A 16,654-nucleotide genomic window follows, 5' to 3' on the forward strand; every position below is an offset into this window, starting at 1 on the left:
TGGAAGTTTATTTAGAAGAGGAAGTGAAACTGAAAAGACTGGCTGAGATTCCTCTTTCTTGGAGGCAAAGCGCTTTGAATATGAACAAATCTCTCATCCTGACTCATTAACTGCCTTCAGTACCAACAGGGAACACACAGTCAGCTTGGAAGAAACTTAAGAAAAATCCAAGGACAGGATGCCAGTTTAAACAATAAAACCATAGCTTTCTGTCCAGCCTTGGCTACCAGGCCATTTGGTACAGGCTACCACCTCGTTGGGTTCCGGGTAGCTATGAATTAGGCTCAGCACAATATGTGTATGTATATAGTTATGTGATTGTGTAATCTGGCGTGTGAACTTTGGAGACGATAAACACCATTTACAAAGTCCAAAGGTTGGATTCCCCGGCAGCAAAAACATTTCTGTGGGATAAAAGGCATGTATCCGGTAGAAAAGCTAACCTGGATGCAACAAGATGATTTGGAGTAGGGAGGGGAAAAAAAGTGAGTGTGACTCATGCACCTGAGCTGGGCGTGGGCAAGGTGCCTCAGGCCTGCTCTTCCGTGCTCCTTCCGGTTTGGTGTAGTTCAGTAAGCCCTGCATCATTTATATTGGGATTGCTGAGTGCTCGGGCTCACAGCATCAAGAGAATCTGATTTCTTAGTCAAACTTCCCCGGCCACCTGCCACAGCCAAAGACAGTTCCAGAGAGTGTATTCCTGGAAGGTTCCAGAAAGTGAATATCCAAACCTAGTGAATGAAACATGGTTCATACAGACGTGAGAAAGAGCCTCGGAGATGTTCATACAGGGTCAGCCTGACAATGTCAGCCGCGGGTGGAGGCTTGTACTTGTCATTCTGGAACATCTAGAGTGTCAGCAGCTGAGCCAAAGGAGCCAATATGCCCAGTTCGGTGAGGCAGGCCAGATGGATCTTAAAGGGGTTAAATACATCTGCAGTTCCTAGTGCCCACAAAGCGTTTCCTGAGCCCGAGAGCTGCTGAGTCCTTCCTGCTTTGGGAGCTTGTTTGAGAACCTCCTCCCAGAGGACTTCAGGGGCCTGAGCTTCTTCCATCACCCCTTCCTTCGGAGACTCTCTGCATGGCACTCTCTCCGTGCTAACAGTTCACCAATGTTTTCCTGATTATTCACGTATATATACTCTCTTTGGTTTATCGTCTGCGTCCTCTCTAAAATGTAGGTTCTGAGAGGGCAGAAAATCGGTGTGCCTTTACCGCAGGTGCAGGATCACATCTGTTCCTGGCATTCATCATTCCCTGCCCACCGGGCCACCTGCGGCGCTGGACTCATGTGCGGTTTGCAAACTGACCTCAAATTATCAGTGGCTGACATCCAAGCTAGGATTCTGGCAAGTGGGCGGTGAAGTCGGATGGGCCGGGACATCGAGCCAGATGCTCCTGTGTTTCGATCGCAACTACACTGCATCTTCTTTCCTAGCCTATGAACGGGAACTATAACAACAACAACAACAACAACAACAACAACAATAACAACACCTTTCTCCCTTCTCGCTTCCTCTGTAACCCCGCACCAATTTGGACAACTGCTTCTGGGGGCCAGGTCCCCAAAGTCCGAACCCAGTTTCTAATATTTTGTGTCTAACCCTTGGCTCGCCACATATTTTCCCCTTATTTATTCTCAGCTCTTTTCAGTGTTCAAGTGATTATTGCCCGTTGGACTACTTTAGTCCCCTGGAATCTTCTCCTTAAAAAAGCTCCTTTCGCGCGAACCTCAACTTCCTCCTAAGTCATTCAATAAATATTTACTGAAGGCCTAAGGGGCACACACTACTCTAAGGATGCTGGGAGCCGCTGCCCCGCCCAGCCACACCTACCATCACTCTCCACCGCTCCACTCGCCCTGAACCCTGGCTGGCGTCACGGAATCCGCCTGCAGCTTCCAAGTCCAACGCCTCGCCGCCTTCCCCCGATGACTCCTGATTGGTGGGAGTGGGAGCCACTCTGCTGCCCCCCCCCCCCCGCCCTTTTCACGTTATTCCGCCCAGTGGAGAACTCAGGCTCCTCCTCTTAGCTCCCTCCCCTCGCTCCAGCTCTTCAGCTAATTGCCCGGCGGCGCGCGCCCTGAAGTTCTAGGCGAAGTACTGAGAACTGGTCGCGGGATCGCACACCGGCCAGTAGCAGGGGACCAGGGACCCCGGCACCTGGAGAGCTGGTGCACTGCGCGGGCTCTCGCCCACCATCTGTCTGCGAGCAGCGCTCGGCGCCCCAGTCTCCTGCGGCTGGTGCTGGAACTGCCGTCGGCTGAGACTTGCAGGGACCCGAGAAGCCCGGTTTGCGTCCTTCTCGGTCTGAAGCACGCACTGGGGAATCGAGAAGCGTCCCCAGTAGCGGAACACTTAGGTGAGCAACAGGGCGTCCGCCAGGCTGGGGTTGAGGTGTGGTGGAGGCCCCGGGAAGGTTCGGGGACGCAGCCATTCTCTATGGTTTAGACTGTGTCTGTGGTGGTCCCGGGAAGCCCGGGTACACGGGGCAGCCCTGAGACTTGGAGGTCGCCTGTCGTGTAAGCTCCAGTTTTCTGGGAGGAAGCACTCTGGTGCTGCTCACCCTGGAGCTGTGCCCCTCGAGTTACAGCCTGGCGGGGATGGATCCGGAGAAGGAGCGGATCTCAGGAACCTACGTGCGGGTGCACGAGGATGCCGAGCAGAGGAGCTGTCCCGGGCACAGCCTGGCGCTGTGACAGGCGGGAGGCACAGGAAACCTGCTTAATTCGGCCAGGAGGGAGGCTTTACCACATCCGCGAGCTTGGGGCCCTGCGGTGTAGGCACCTCGCTCTTCAGCCTCCCCAGTCAGGTCACACCACTCCACAGTGTCTACACTGGGACGGAGAGCACCCTTGGGGCTTCAAGCACTCAGCGAGCGATTGGTGCCTCTGGTATCTCCCGTGGCATTGTCTTGTGTCCTTCAGTCACTTCTTAACCAGCCGCGCGCCTCCCAGACTGTTGGAGCTGAGAGGGACATTAAGTTGTCTCTCACCTTGTGTCAGGGAACGGGGCTGGGGCATTGGAGTCCCCTCGGATGTCGCAGTGCCCTAGGAATCTGATTACTAGATGAGATCGTTTGGGTAGTGTATTTTATTTACACTGTAGCTGCAAAAGATGGTTTCAGAGATAGGTAAGCATAGGTCTGACTTTGGGTCATCCACACTCAACACTCAAAGCATCATACACGGTGAGGACCTCCTTTTGGCCGCCAGAAACCTTCAGACAGATTGCAGTGCATCCAGGCTAAATGTCCATTCTGTCCATCAACTCCACACTGCCCTGTTTGCAGCTCTTCACAGAGCCTAAAGCTGTCTGGAATCATCTGCTTGTTTTTTCCATCTGCCAGCCTTCTTCCGCTGCTAGGATGCAAAGTCCTGGGAAAGCAGAGACCAGTCCTATTTCTCCGTCTGTCCAGCCTCAGTGTCGAGAAGGCAGCCTGCCACACTGCAGCCTCACACTACACATTTATGGAATGAGTAAATGTGAACTTCTTCATAATCTGAGAATGTTGATTTCATGGCTGGTTTGGATTTTCGTCTTTTTTCCTTTTTTATCGGGAAAATTAATAAATGGCAGAAACTCCTGCTGATGAGCACGCACTAGCCATCAAGGTGTTTGCTGGGAGCCCTGTGTAGATGCGTATAGATGATCACTAACATCGTAGTAGTCTGATTAGCTAGATTTTTTTTTTAAGTCCCCTATTTTAGATGTGTGTGTTCACAACCCTGTGCTTGTATATACAGGTGTGTTGTGGTTAGAGGACTTTAGGAATTGGTGTTCTCTCTCTCTCTCTCTCTCTCTCTCTCTCTCTCTCTCTCTCTCTCTCTCTCTCTCTCCTTTCCCCTCCCTCCCTCCCTCTCCACTGTGGGATCCAGGGCGCAAACTCTGGTAGAAATCAGGTTTGCTAACAACTGCCTTTTACTCAAGGACCCGTTTCCCTGACCCAAGCTACACACTTTAGGCATTTAAGGCTCTTGCAGGTTACCCAGTTGTCCTAAGGTTATTAAGCAGTACTGTGACTCTAGCCTGTTTTCTATTTTGTTGGGTTACTTATTTTTTAAAAATCAATTAATTAATTACATCCTAAATGTTGCCCCTCCCAGCCCCCCCCAGATTTCCTCCCCCCCCCCCGCCCCCCCCCCCCCGTGTTGGATTACTTCTAAGAGACGAAAATATGGTTTCCACTTTTGCAGGCAGTGGATATGTTGTCCAGCTAAGAGTCGCTGTTTTATTCCTGAGATCCATTTTCAGTAATGACTCCCCATTGTAGGCCAGATAATACCAGACTGCACAGGACGAATTATGTCATAATCTTCACCATCTTGATAGGCTCAGTCACCGGAGGAGACTGCAGCAGGGTTCAGGAATTTGCCTGGGGTCAGTAGCAATTCCCCTAGCTCTTCGTTATCTCTCTGACTCTAAACCCTTAGCACCTTCCCTCAGACTCTGATGTCTCTTCTCCTGCTGTTTAATCAGTGTTAACCCAGTGATGGAGCCCAGTGCTGATGCTCTCTGAGACTACACTTTGTGAGTGGTCCAGGGTCTCACTGCCATTGGTTTCTGTGGCTGAGTACATGCGGGCCTGGTCCATCAGGGGCTTTTAATAGGGAGGAAAGGATATCCCCGCTTTCATTTGGATCCAGAAAGGAATCAGGCTGCTTTTCCCCACTGTGGTAAAAGAGCTCCCACTGTGGACCACCCCCATCCCTTTCAGAAAGGGCTGGAAAGATGAGTTGTTCCTCTCAGATGCAGAAGCCACTCGCCCCAGAAGGCTCTGAAGTGACTTTTCAGTAAAGTAAAAGCATTTAGCTCTTTCCACCCTTGCATGAAACTGAGGGGTGTGGAGAGATTTGGAAAGAGATAGGATTGGTATGGTTGCCTCCTAAAGGGCTAGTGGCAAAGAGGGAGGAGGAGGGCCGCAGGCACCCCTCTTCCTTCAGCTTCCAGACAGTTTTGGGATAATACAGTTCTTCCTGCGAGAGGGTCTGGGTAACCCATCATTTGTTTTATAATGTACTTCTTGGCAGGGCTACCTTTCCTTAATTGACATTTCCATTTCAAGAGCTCCAGCGAGGGCTGGATTTGAATGCCCTGGAAGTGAGGGGGGTGTGAGAGAGACATCAGGGACTGGTGGGAGCTGTTAAGCTGAAAGCGCTTGCCATGCATAATTGAGAGCCATACAGTTTCCTGCTAACTCCAGTTCTGCCTAAATCCACTTATTCATCCACTTTCTGGCCTTCTCTAGAAACTTCTGTTTTGCCTTCTCAGTTACAGCTGTTCAGACCACATTCCTGCTTCCCTCCACCCGCCCTTGTCTCAGGATCTTTCTTGGTCTTTTGTAGCCTCCACAGTGCCTTAGTTCAGGGATATCACTCTGCCCTAACATTGTCTACAAGTGGGTTCCCCTTTCTTTCTCTTGTCTAGCGTGTGTAATAAGGCAGACTGTTTAAGAACTGTCAGTATTGCATTAGGAAACACTCTTGGGTGGCTTTTAGAGTTACTAACAATATTAGTTTTAGTTGGACTCTGGACTTAGATATGGAGAGTCCTGTCGTGGATGTTGGCCACCCGTGCATCACCTCTTTCTATTTTACAAGCCACATCAGAGCCACTGAGTTGTCTCTCAGTGACAAGGTAAGTGGAGGAAAGGCTCAGTTCTGTTTGCTGTTAGTAAATGTTGGAGCGGAGAGTCAAACCCAAATCCCTTTCACTACCCAGTTAGTGTAGACTCCTTAGCCCAGCTCGGGATTTGGGATCAGAGGCTCAGCCTTGGCTTCCACTCTAGCGTTCCTGGCCTGTGTGCTGGTAACCTGAACCTTGTCACCAGAACGTCTGGTGTTTGCCCACACGTGCCTGTTGCCTTCTGTGCTCTCCCACTGCCTTACTCTCTGTAAGAGCTGTCTTCGTCAAGGTTTCCATTGCTGTGAACAGACATCATGACCAAGGCATCTCTTTTAAGGACAACATTTAGTTGGGACTGGCTTACAGGTTCAGAGGTTCAGTCCATTACAGTCATAGCAGGAAGCATGGCAGTTTCTAGGCAGGCATGGTGCTGGAGAAGGAGCTGAGAGTTCCACATCTCCATTCAAAGGAAGACACCAGGAGCAGGCTGTCACCCATGTGGCTAGGAAGAGGGTCTGAAAGCCCACCCCCACAGTGGCACACTTCCTCCAACAAGGCCACACCTACCCCAACAAGGCCACACCTCCTAATAGTGCCACTTCCTGGGCCAACCAAGCACAAGAATGAAAGTCTTTCAAGCTGAGCTCAGAAACTGCTTCTGAAAGCATAATCTCTGTGAACCCGAACTCTCAGAGCACTTAAAAGCAAAGACAAAAACAAGACTACTGTGTATTCCTGGCTGGCCTGGAACTCTCTGTGTAGATCAGCATGCCTTCAGACTCGGTGTTCCACCTGCCTCTGTCTGCGAGTGCTGGGATCAAAGCGTGCACTGTGACTGGTCTTGTCAAAACATTTTCTTAAAAGTGGGAATGAACACCCAGTTCTGACCGCTGAGGATGCCGTTGATTCCTTTCTTTTCCCTCTGTGCCTTTATGTCTCCTGGTCCTGTTATCCCCTTGCTTTCTGGCCCACTCTTTATATTTAAATGTGTCACTCCTTTCTTTTATGGACATTATGAAGATGCTGCTGCTGCTGTGTAAGTGTATGTGTGTGTATGTGTGTGTATGTGTGTGTATGTTTGTGTATGTGTATGTGTGTGTATGTGTGTGTATGTATGTGTATGTGTGTGTATGTGTGTGTATGTATGTGTATGTGTGTGTATGTATGTGTATGTGTGTGTATGTGTGTGTATGTGTGTGTGTATGTATGTGTATGTATGTGTAGAGCATTTGTGCATGCTCATGCAGATACACATGTGTGTACGTATTTGTCTCTCCTAGTGCTGAATTTGGTGTAGGTTCTGGGGATTTTAACTCATCTCTTCAACCCCCACCCCCTCTCCTAGATTTTAAATGTCTTGAAGGCAAGGCGAGTGGGTTGTTTCTGTTCTTGACCTAAGCATCTGGTGTCCTTTGATAGAAAAGACTCAATTAAAAAAAATTAGACAACTATATTTGGTTACACTGTGTTAAAAAAAAGCAGTTGGAATGTGTCACTTTGTTTTCTAGTTTTGTGTTTGTGTTTGTTTTGTTTTTTAAATACAGGGTATTGTTATGTGACTCCAGGCTGAACTTTCTCTTTTGCCTCTTCTTGCTAAGTGCTGGGATTGTGGGCATGAGCCATCCTGCCCAGCTCCGCTTTCTAGTGTTTGATCCATAATACTTTAATGCATACCTTTATAAGTGTATGCTGAAGCAACAGAGCATCTAGCGAAATCCACGGGAAGCACTTATCCTGAGCCCTTTTAAGCCACAGAGGGAATTGTAAACTCTTATATATAACAAAGCTGTGGAATAAACACCATGTGTGTGGTGTGCACTGTTTTCTAGTTTGTTGAGGTTTGGCCCGTTGCTATGTATTGCAATGCTAACTACTGGCCCTGGTTGCTTCAGGGAGGAGAGAATCCACATGTACATCAAATAATGATATGTGATTTTGCTTCATAATTTAAACGTATTGGTTAAATAAAGATCCAATAGCTGGGCTGAAGAGAGTTAGGTGGGTTTGGTTCTCTGGCTTGGGGTCTGAGGAGGACCATGAGGAGAGAGAGTAGAAGGTGGAGAGAGGAGAAGATGCGATGGGGTAGATTAATCATGAAAACATAGCCATGAGGGCCGGCCAGTTGGAGTTAAGTGTGGCCCAGATGGAACATGGCAAGTTTTAATTTGGGCTTATGATTAGGGAAATAGATACTCATAGCTTAGAGAGTAGCTATCTGCTCAGCTCTAATGCATTTAAGGGTTTTTTTTTATAAATATAAAAGTTTTGTGTCTTTTATCTGGGAACTGAATGATCCAAGGCGGGGGTAGAAACCCCTGATTGAGATTAAATATTTATCACAACATTTCTTATCTGTGCTAATGTTACTCTTATTATGAGCCTATTACAGGGGGTGTGAGATGGCTTGTCTGACTAAGTGCTTGCCTTGCAACCACGAGAACCTTAGTTTGATTCCCAGAAACCTGGTGCTGTGGCTGCTGATCCTAGCACTAGGGAGGTGGGGACAATTGGATCTTTGCTGGCAGGCCATGTGAGAAGACCTGTCTAGAAAGGAGAGGCCAGTACCCAAGGGATGACATCTCAGGTTATCTTCTGACATCCATATTCATTCATGTATACACTACACTTGCTCTCTCATACATTCTCTCTCCCTCTCCATATACACACACACACACACACACATATATATATATATATATATATATATATATATATATATATATATATATATAACAGACACTTTGGAATTCATTCTGTCTGTGGATTTTTATTTTTCAATGAATATTTTGAAGTTTAATACGATTTCCGTGGCCTCTCTGAATCAGGTCCATCCCCGGTTCAATCTTATAGCTGGATCAAGTGGCTTGGACTGAATTGGTCACTGGAGTTTATTGTTGTGGTTTTGTAAACAGTTTTGTGTTACATCGTATTACGTTTGTATTTGTCATTTTGTATTACATCTGGATAATGTAGTATAAACACCTTGTGTGTGTAGCGGATTTGGCCACTACTTTTTAAAACAACAGCGTTGGAGCCATAATTCATATGTGGTGGTTTGAATGAAAATGGCTCTCATAGACTCATTGGGAGTGGCACTATTTGGATGTGTGCCCTTATTTGAAGAAGCGTATCACTGGGAGGAGGGTGGGCTTTGGAGGTTCAGAAGTTCAAGCCAGGCCCAGTGTCTCTTTTTCTTCCTGCCTGCCTGCCAATCCAGATGTAGAATTCTTGGCTCCTTCTCCAATATCATGCCTGCCTGTATGCTGCCATGCTTCCTGCCATGATGATAATGGACTAAACCTCTGTACTGTTGGCCAGCTCCATTGAAATGTTTTCCTTTATAAGAGCTGCTGTGGTCATCGTGTCTCTTCACAGCCATAGAAACCCTGAGACAACATGTGTCATACAACTATAACTCATGTATCATGTAATTCATCCTTTGAAGGTATACAATGTAATAACTCCTAGTATCATGTTGTGCGACTGTCACCATAATTAATTTTAGGACACGTTATTACCTCTATTTGTGTCTGTATGCAATCACTTGTTCTGAAAAGGCAGACATAGACTCTGAGACTTTTTGTGTCAGATTTCTTTCATCCAGGATTTTGTTTTCAAGGTTCATTCCTGGGATGATAGGAGTCATTACTTCATTATTTTTATACTATTTTTAATTATACCATATTTAACTAGGCATAATGCCTTTAACCCCAGTACTCAGGAGGCAGATGTAGGCAGATTTCTGTGAGTTCCCCACCATATTGTATACCATGTTTTATTACCCATTTGCCAGTTGGAGGAGCTGGCAGATTTTTGTAAACTTTCCCGAGTTCTGCTCACTCATGCCCTTGATTGAGTGGCAGTGCCCTTCACATCTTGACCCCACACTGTGTGACAGGAGGTAGATCCTTAGGAAGCAGCTGATTGATAAAGTATTGTAGTGAATCTGTCATATTGGGGTCCTCAAAGCATCTTGGTTTCCTGTGGTGCTGGGGACCTGTCTTAGGACCTGTGAGATGCTAGCCTATATATACTCTGTCACCGAGCTTACAAATCCAGCTTGATTATTAGGCACCAACTCAGAAACACCAGCAGTTAAAAAAGAGCTGCTAATCAAGGAGACATGACAGTGTAGAGAGGACAAGGTCAGCGAATGCGTGGTGGCCACTGAAGTGGATGCCGTGCTTTTGGGATGTTCTTTGTGTCTGCACTGTCTACTGAGCAGCCATTGGTTGTGTGTGGCTGCTGGACACTTGAATTTGACTATTCTTTACCAAGATGTAATGTCTGTGTAAAATGCATACTGAATTCTGAAGACTGAATATGAAAGAATGTAAAGATGTCTCAAAAACATTTTTATTAATTACATGTTGAAGGTTTTTTTTTTTTTGGTTTTTCGAGACAGGGTTTCTCTGTGCAGTCCTGGCTGTCCTGGAACTCACTCTGTAGACCAGGCTGGCCTTGAACTCAGAAATCTGCCTGCCTCTGCCTCCCAAGTGCTGGGATTAAAGGCGTGTGCCACCACTGCCCGGCAATATTCCAGGCATATGAAGGCACAGATTCAACGATAATCTCATTTTCTTTTATCTTTTTTACTTGATGACTTAAGTTAAAATTATATATAGGGATCATACTATAGTCTGTTGGACAGTGCTGGTACTCATGTTTTTTGTTTTTTTGATTGTTTGTTTGATTTTTGTTTTTTCAAGATGAAGTTTCTTTGTATAGTCCTGGCTGTCCTGGAACTCATCTTATAGACCAGGCTGGCCTTGAACACGCAGAGATCTGCCTGCCTCTGCCTCTTAAGTTCTGGGACTAATGGTGTGTGCCATCATGGCTGGCTGCTACTCATTTTTGTGTGTATATGTGTTTGAACATTTCATATTAGTATGTTTTAAAACATCTAAGGACATCTGACATTTTTAAAAACATACAGTGAAATATTTTCGTAAAAAATCCTTCATATTGGGTTCATTTCAAGGTGCTTTGGCCTTCAAGTGTGGCCTTCCACACCCATGTGAAAATGTGAAAAATTTTTTTACAGTGCTTGGATTAGCAGCCTGGGAGGCCAGAATTGCTTCTTTGTCTGTTTATTGGATTCTTTTGAAGTTTATGAAATATTTTCTTCATTTTAGAAGAATATAGGAAAGTGATGGATGATTTTATAGTTTTTGACTATGTTATTTATACTCCAGAGTTGTTTTTTTCCCCTGGACCTGCTTTCTAATGGCCTCTATTGAGCATGCATAGATTATAATGCTAAATGATAATGTGGAGATTTAAAGCCAAGAAGTTGGTTGCTTTCCTACAAAATTTACTTAGATGAAAACTCTTATCTCTGTCTAGATGTCTGTTTACTCAGAGAATGATAGTGGAGCTAATACGTTCAGGTCTTGGGGGAGGTGTGGGCGAGATGAATTCCCCTAAAGGACTCATCCACTTCGTGGGAATGGGAAAATCATGAGCTTCAAGTCCAGTCGCTGTGGTTCCTAAGGAAGGGCCAGGAGAGGATCACAGACTCTTAAGTCTCTGTAGTTTTTTATCTTTTTATTTTTTTAATTTTCACTCTTGTTGGTTAAAGTTCTGAAATTGTTTTTTGCGATGTTATGTTGGCTAAAGGCTCTCCTTACCAGAACATTTTCCCACTTGTGTGTTAAAGCACAGTGAAGTAAAGATTTCCAATCCTGTGTTCTGTGCTGCTGTCAGATATTCTAATATTCATTAGACACTTAATTAAAGTTTAAGTCTTCTAAAACAAACTTCTCTCTCTGAGTCATAAGTATTGGGCAATGAGCTGCAATGCTTAGAGGCAAATACTAAATAATCAGTGTGATTTTAATTTCACCAATATTGATAAATTCTAGTGAACACCTCACTAGAATGAATGCGTGAAGTAAGATTTCATGTTCATTTGTTTTGAAAGCATTTGTGGATCCCATTCCAAGTCTCAGGCACCATGCTGGATGGGGAATTAGCAGTAGACTCTACCTTCAGGACTTTACAGGCTAGAAGAGGATGCAGACATTAAACAGAGAATTCATTAGTTACCATGGTGATATGTGGCTCAAAGGGAAAGAGTCTGGATTTTAATTGGGACCCTGGGGAGCAAAGTTCTATTTTCCTGTGGGTCACAATTCGGGCTGCAAAGATCTGAATGAGGAAGAGAAGAGAGACTGACTGGAATCCTCCCAGGAGAAGGAGACATGTCAAGTCCTGTCCTTTTGTACCTTTCAGGTTGCAGGAGGCCACGTGGACTTGGGGAGAAGGGTTTGAATTTCTCTGATGCTACACACAGATTTGTTTATTTACTAATTGGGATTGAGTCTAAAGTTGAGTTTCTGTTACTTCTGTAACTGAAGCTGAACAAGGTCTAACAACCAGAGTTGACTGGTGTGGCCCTCAAAGGAGCTTAAGTTACTGGCTGTCTTTCAAGTGTAGCTCATTTGTCAGGGACCAGGATGATTTAGGGGTATGGATTTGTTTTCTTATGGCGGTGACAAAATGCCTGACCAGAAGCAAGCTAAAGTAGGAGAGGTTTATTTGGTTGGTGATTTAAGGGATGCAGTCCATCACGGTGGGGAAGGCATGGCGGCAGGAGCATGCTGGTCCTGTTGTGTCCACAGTCAGGAGGCAGAGAGAGATGGATGATTGTGCTCGCTTGTGGTCTGCTTTTTATTTAGTCCTGTACCCCAGCTGGTGAGATGGTGTTGCCTACATTTAGGGATGGTCTTTTCCTCCTCAGCCAAACCTCTCTGGAAATGCCCTCACAGACACAGCCAGAGGTGTGTCTCCTAGGGGACTCCAACTCCAGCCAAGTTGACAGTGAAGATGAACATCATAGGTATTTGAGAGCGTGACTGCCTGATGTGGATTTTGTTCTCACAGGTTCAGATCAGTTTTCCGCTAGTTTCTTATGTGGGTGGACATCCCAGCTTTGCTTCCTTTGGGGCTTGGGAGTCTCTAGAGAAGGATCCATGCAGCCATTCAGGGTGCTGATGAACACAAAGAACAGACAACGATGGCAGCTGGTGACTGTGTTAAACTGTGTGTCACTGAAAAGCATTTGGGGTTAGTAGAGGTCAGAGGCTGGGAACAGAGATATACAGTGGCCACAATTGGAGAAGAGTAAAGAGATGTTATCAACTTTTTTTTTCTTTTTCAGATACAGGGTTTGTGTGGCTTTTGGTTGTCCTGGACCTCACTCTGGAGACCAGGCTGGCCTCGAACTCACAGAGATCCACTTGCCTCTGCCTCCCCAGTGCAGGGATTAAAAGTGCCTGCCACTACTGCCCTGCTACCAAGATATTTTTAAAATTAGTATGATAGTTCCTAGGACCAGGGCTTGGTGGTGGGAGTTGAGAGAACGGCAAAGATGGTTCTATGGGGGAGATAATGTAATTGGAATCTGTGTTCTATCTTCCACTAAAATAAGTTCCAGATGGAGCAAAAACTTAACATCAAAACAGCTAGAAAAATGAGAACCCCACTCCAGTAGTTAATGGAGATAGGAAATCCTTCCTAGATACGATACAAACCCAGAAGCTTTTGTGCATATAATTTTTTGCAAGACCAAATCTTTGTAGTCATTTCAAAGGACAGCAAAAGCTTTAGGAAAGAGTACCATCGTGTGCTACACAGATGTACTTTTATCAGCATATAAAGACAAATCCATAAGAGAAAGGCTAGGTACTCTGGAGTTAAGAATATGAGTGTACAGTTCAGAAAGCTGTACAGAAGTGACCTTTTTCTTTAAGTTTTATTTAATGTTATGTGAGTACACTGAAGCTGTCTTAAGACACTCTAGAAGAGGGCATCGAATCCCATTACGGATGGTTGTGAGCCACCATGTGGTTGCTGGGAATTGAACTCAGGACCTCTGGAAGAGCAGTCAGTGCTCTTAATCGCTGAGCCATTTCTCTAGCCCCCAGCAGTGACTCTTAAAAATGCTGAAACTTTAATCACTTTCACAAAACCTTAATAAGGTGCTAGTTTTCACATGCCAGATTGGCACACATCACGGCAATGGTAGTACTAGGAAAGGAATGAGGAAATGAGGGCTCAAATACTGGATGGAAGTTTAAGCTAATCTAGCACCTATAATTTATCAAAATTACAAATATATTCATTGCCTGAATCAGCAGTTACAATTCTAGGAATTTTATCAGACTTATAAATATGTAAGCCTTATCATTTAAGATACAAGTAACATGTAGAATACATAGATGTGTGGTATGCAGTGACTATCAACAAAAGGATTATATACTATCTATTGTGTAAAAATACATCTCTATATAGTATATTTCATATATCTCTGTGGATCTATATGGATGCCTATATTTGCACATGTGCACATCCACAAGGCTTGTGGTCCAGTCAGCCTCCTCCAGGGCATGTGTGTCTTTCCCAGGTCCTTGCTGATGACCTGTGGTGCGGCATGAATCATTCCTGGTGGGAGTAGGCACAACATGGAAATCAACAAGCAGGTCTAGTCAGGATGCTTTCCCAGAGAGCTACTTGGTAAACATTCACTTTTTCTCTTTGTATATATACAAATGTAAAATATCTCGAAGGATACACAAGAGGTTGCTAATGCTAAATTCCCCCAGGAAGGGGTAGCAGGAAACAGGAAGATTAATGATGAAGTTGGAATTGTGTTTTTTGAATTGGTTACAAGTAAATGTGTTACTTATTTTTAAGAAAGAATCCAAAGTAGTCAGAGAGTCACTGCAGAGTTTCATTTCCATGAGTAGGTTATCTATGATGCAGTGTTCCTGTCTGGGAGAGCAGAGACAGAAGCTCTTAGGGGAGAGGGTGCTTCTGGTTGTGACGTGCCTAGCCGGCCCTGTTATCAGCATGGAATGTTCAGTAGCAACTTGGGAAAGAAGAAAAGCTTGTGACCCTATCTGGGTCAGCAGTTCAGTGGGTATTATGACAGCTGAGGAGGTTCCTAGGAGGTCCCAGTCTCTCTCAGGCAGGTCCCAGGAGGGACAGCAGGATGCATGCTGTTCCTTGGGGACAGTAAGCCAAAAGTCAGGTAGGACAAGGAAAACCAGCCACATGGGTAGGACCACACAGCGCAATGATAGTCATGTGTCTTACGGAGTAGCGACTAAAAAGGAATCGCTGCCCTCTGTATTTACTGACAGGACATCGCCACATTTAGCTCTGACAACCAACGTTTAGATGGAATTATGTTTCCAGTATACTCTTGAGCGGAGGAGGCTAATTCTAAACAGGATCAATCTGCTGGACTACGTGCTGATAGAACAGGGCCCCAGAGCAGGGTGCGATTTCAGAAAATGGGGAAGAAAGGAGAGAGAAAGACATTTCAGGTGAAGATAGCTGTGGCCCACAGTGGAAAGCAAGTTATCTTTTGTAGCTGGGAGGTGGGATTTGATAGGAATTCCAGGGTGTGCACGGCTGTTCAATTCTCAGCCAGCTGGAGCCCCGACAGATGGTTTGAACATGGGATTGTGTGTTCCCCCAATAAGACTGGCAAAGGGTAGACAGCACATTCCTGGAGGACTGCTTATAGTGGAAAAGAGAGACTAAGAGGCAGAAAAATCACAATAAAAGGGGAGCTAGATGATGCAGTGGTCTATGAAACAAAGGGTACTGAGATGGCTTTTACACATCTGGACTCTTGGTGTTGCCTTGTTTTGTTTGAGACTATGTAGCCTGGACTGGCCTGGAACTGACCAGGCTAGCCCTGGAATCACTGAGCTCCACCTGCCCTTGCCTTCTGAGTGCTGGGGGTTAAAATTGTGTGCTACCACACTCAGCCCAGTCACTTGGTGTTTGATGGAAGCTTTATTGGCCTGTGTGGCAGTATATTTGTGTTTTTACCTGAGAGTAGTTTATGAAAGGGATGCTCTATCTCTAGACCATTCTACATGGGAATAAGCAAAGTTTGATGAATGGTGATTTGTTGATAAATGTATGTGCATTGTTTATACATTGTATCTGGTAGGTTTCACAGAGACCGCCTCTGTCCTTAGGAGAAGGGGGTTGGTATGAGTGAGTCTCTCATCTTACAAGCATGCATATGCAAGTAGCACAAACTGTGGGTTCCTTAGGGCTCTATACTCAGAGTGATCTTAACCTTGTACATGTATTACTTAGGGATCATACCAATAATAAGGAGTCAGAGAGGAAAAGGTGGTGGCCTAAACAGGATTAAGAAAAAGGACGGCATGTATGGACTTCCCGAAGGTAGTCTGCTCATGGCTGGAAATTCCTGTTCTTCTAGTCTTTAGTCTCAGGGCCTGAAGAGCATTAGGACTGGTTTGTTCCTTTGAGTTCTGCATGCCTTAGACCTTGGTTAGGACTCAGAAGCCTCTTTGCTTCTCTGGCATCTGTCCAGCTCCTGTCACAATGCAGATCAGATGTAGGTGGACACTTTTGCTCATAGGATAGAGTTTGGATTTCCTCTGTGAAATGCGATGTGGAGTTGCAACAGATGCTGAGACTCTCCTTCACTGCCAGAGTGTCCTAGGCTATCCAAGCTCTAGGAGGTGAGGTTCTGGGACTTGCAGTGGCTGTGTAGCCTGCACTGTGGTTTACAAGTCATGGCCCTGCCTATGTCCTCAAGGGTATTGAGCACTGCTCCTCCTTAGCCAACTGTTGATACATGTGAAAGAGCCATAGGAAACAGCTTGGCGACTGCCAGCTGGGCAAAAGACCCAGCTTAGAGGAGGGGATCATGTGACTAGGAAACAGAGCTAAGTTTCTCTGATATACTGCTTCTAAGACCCAGCAACATTGTAACACCAGTTTCAAAGATTGATTGTGTGGATCTGTTGTGTAACAGCTTCCTTGAGGTTGAGACATTCCATCCTGCTGGGAAGCTCCTGAAGCAGAAAGGTAAACAACTCAAACTAGTTTCAGGAAGTCCCTGAAACTGACCAGATCCACCATGCCCCTCTCTACCAGAGTAAGCAATTAAAGTTGAGAGTCCCGCCCAGAGGAAGTGATGGTGATCTACAAAGATTTTCAGAGGAGAAAAGCTACAAAGAATTTGAGAGCAGACC

General features: G+C 45.5%; 1 protein-coding gene across 6 annotated transcripts in view; it reads left to right on the forward strand.

Annotated features, from left to right (window-relative positions):
- Nucleotides 1-2,029: 2,029 nt before the first annotated feature.
- Osbpl3 (oxysterol binding protein like 3) overlaps nt 2,030-16,654 on the forward strand; it is a 164,377-nt gene continuing 149,752 nt past the window's right edge. For 3 of the 6 annotated variants that reach the window (XM_029478518.2, XM_029478520.2, XM_029478523.2), the window contains exon 1: nt 2,030-2,361. The gene's annotated coding sequence lies outside the window, so the exon portion shown is untranslated. The remainder of the gene's footprint in view (nt 2,362-16,654) is intronic. The other 3 variants (XM_029478517.2, XM_029478525.2, XM_029478526.2) reach the window with 1 other exon arrangement.

This window comes from Mus caroli, unplaced genomic scaffold (genome assembly GCF_978045245.1).
Source record: "Mus caroli unplaced genomic scaffold, Mus_caroli_1 scaffold_7, whole genome shotgun sequence".
NCBI classification, from domain to species: Eukaryota; Metazoa; Chordata; class Mammalia; order Rodentia; family Muridae; genus Mus; species Mus caroli.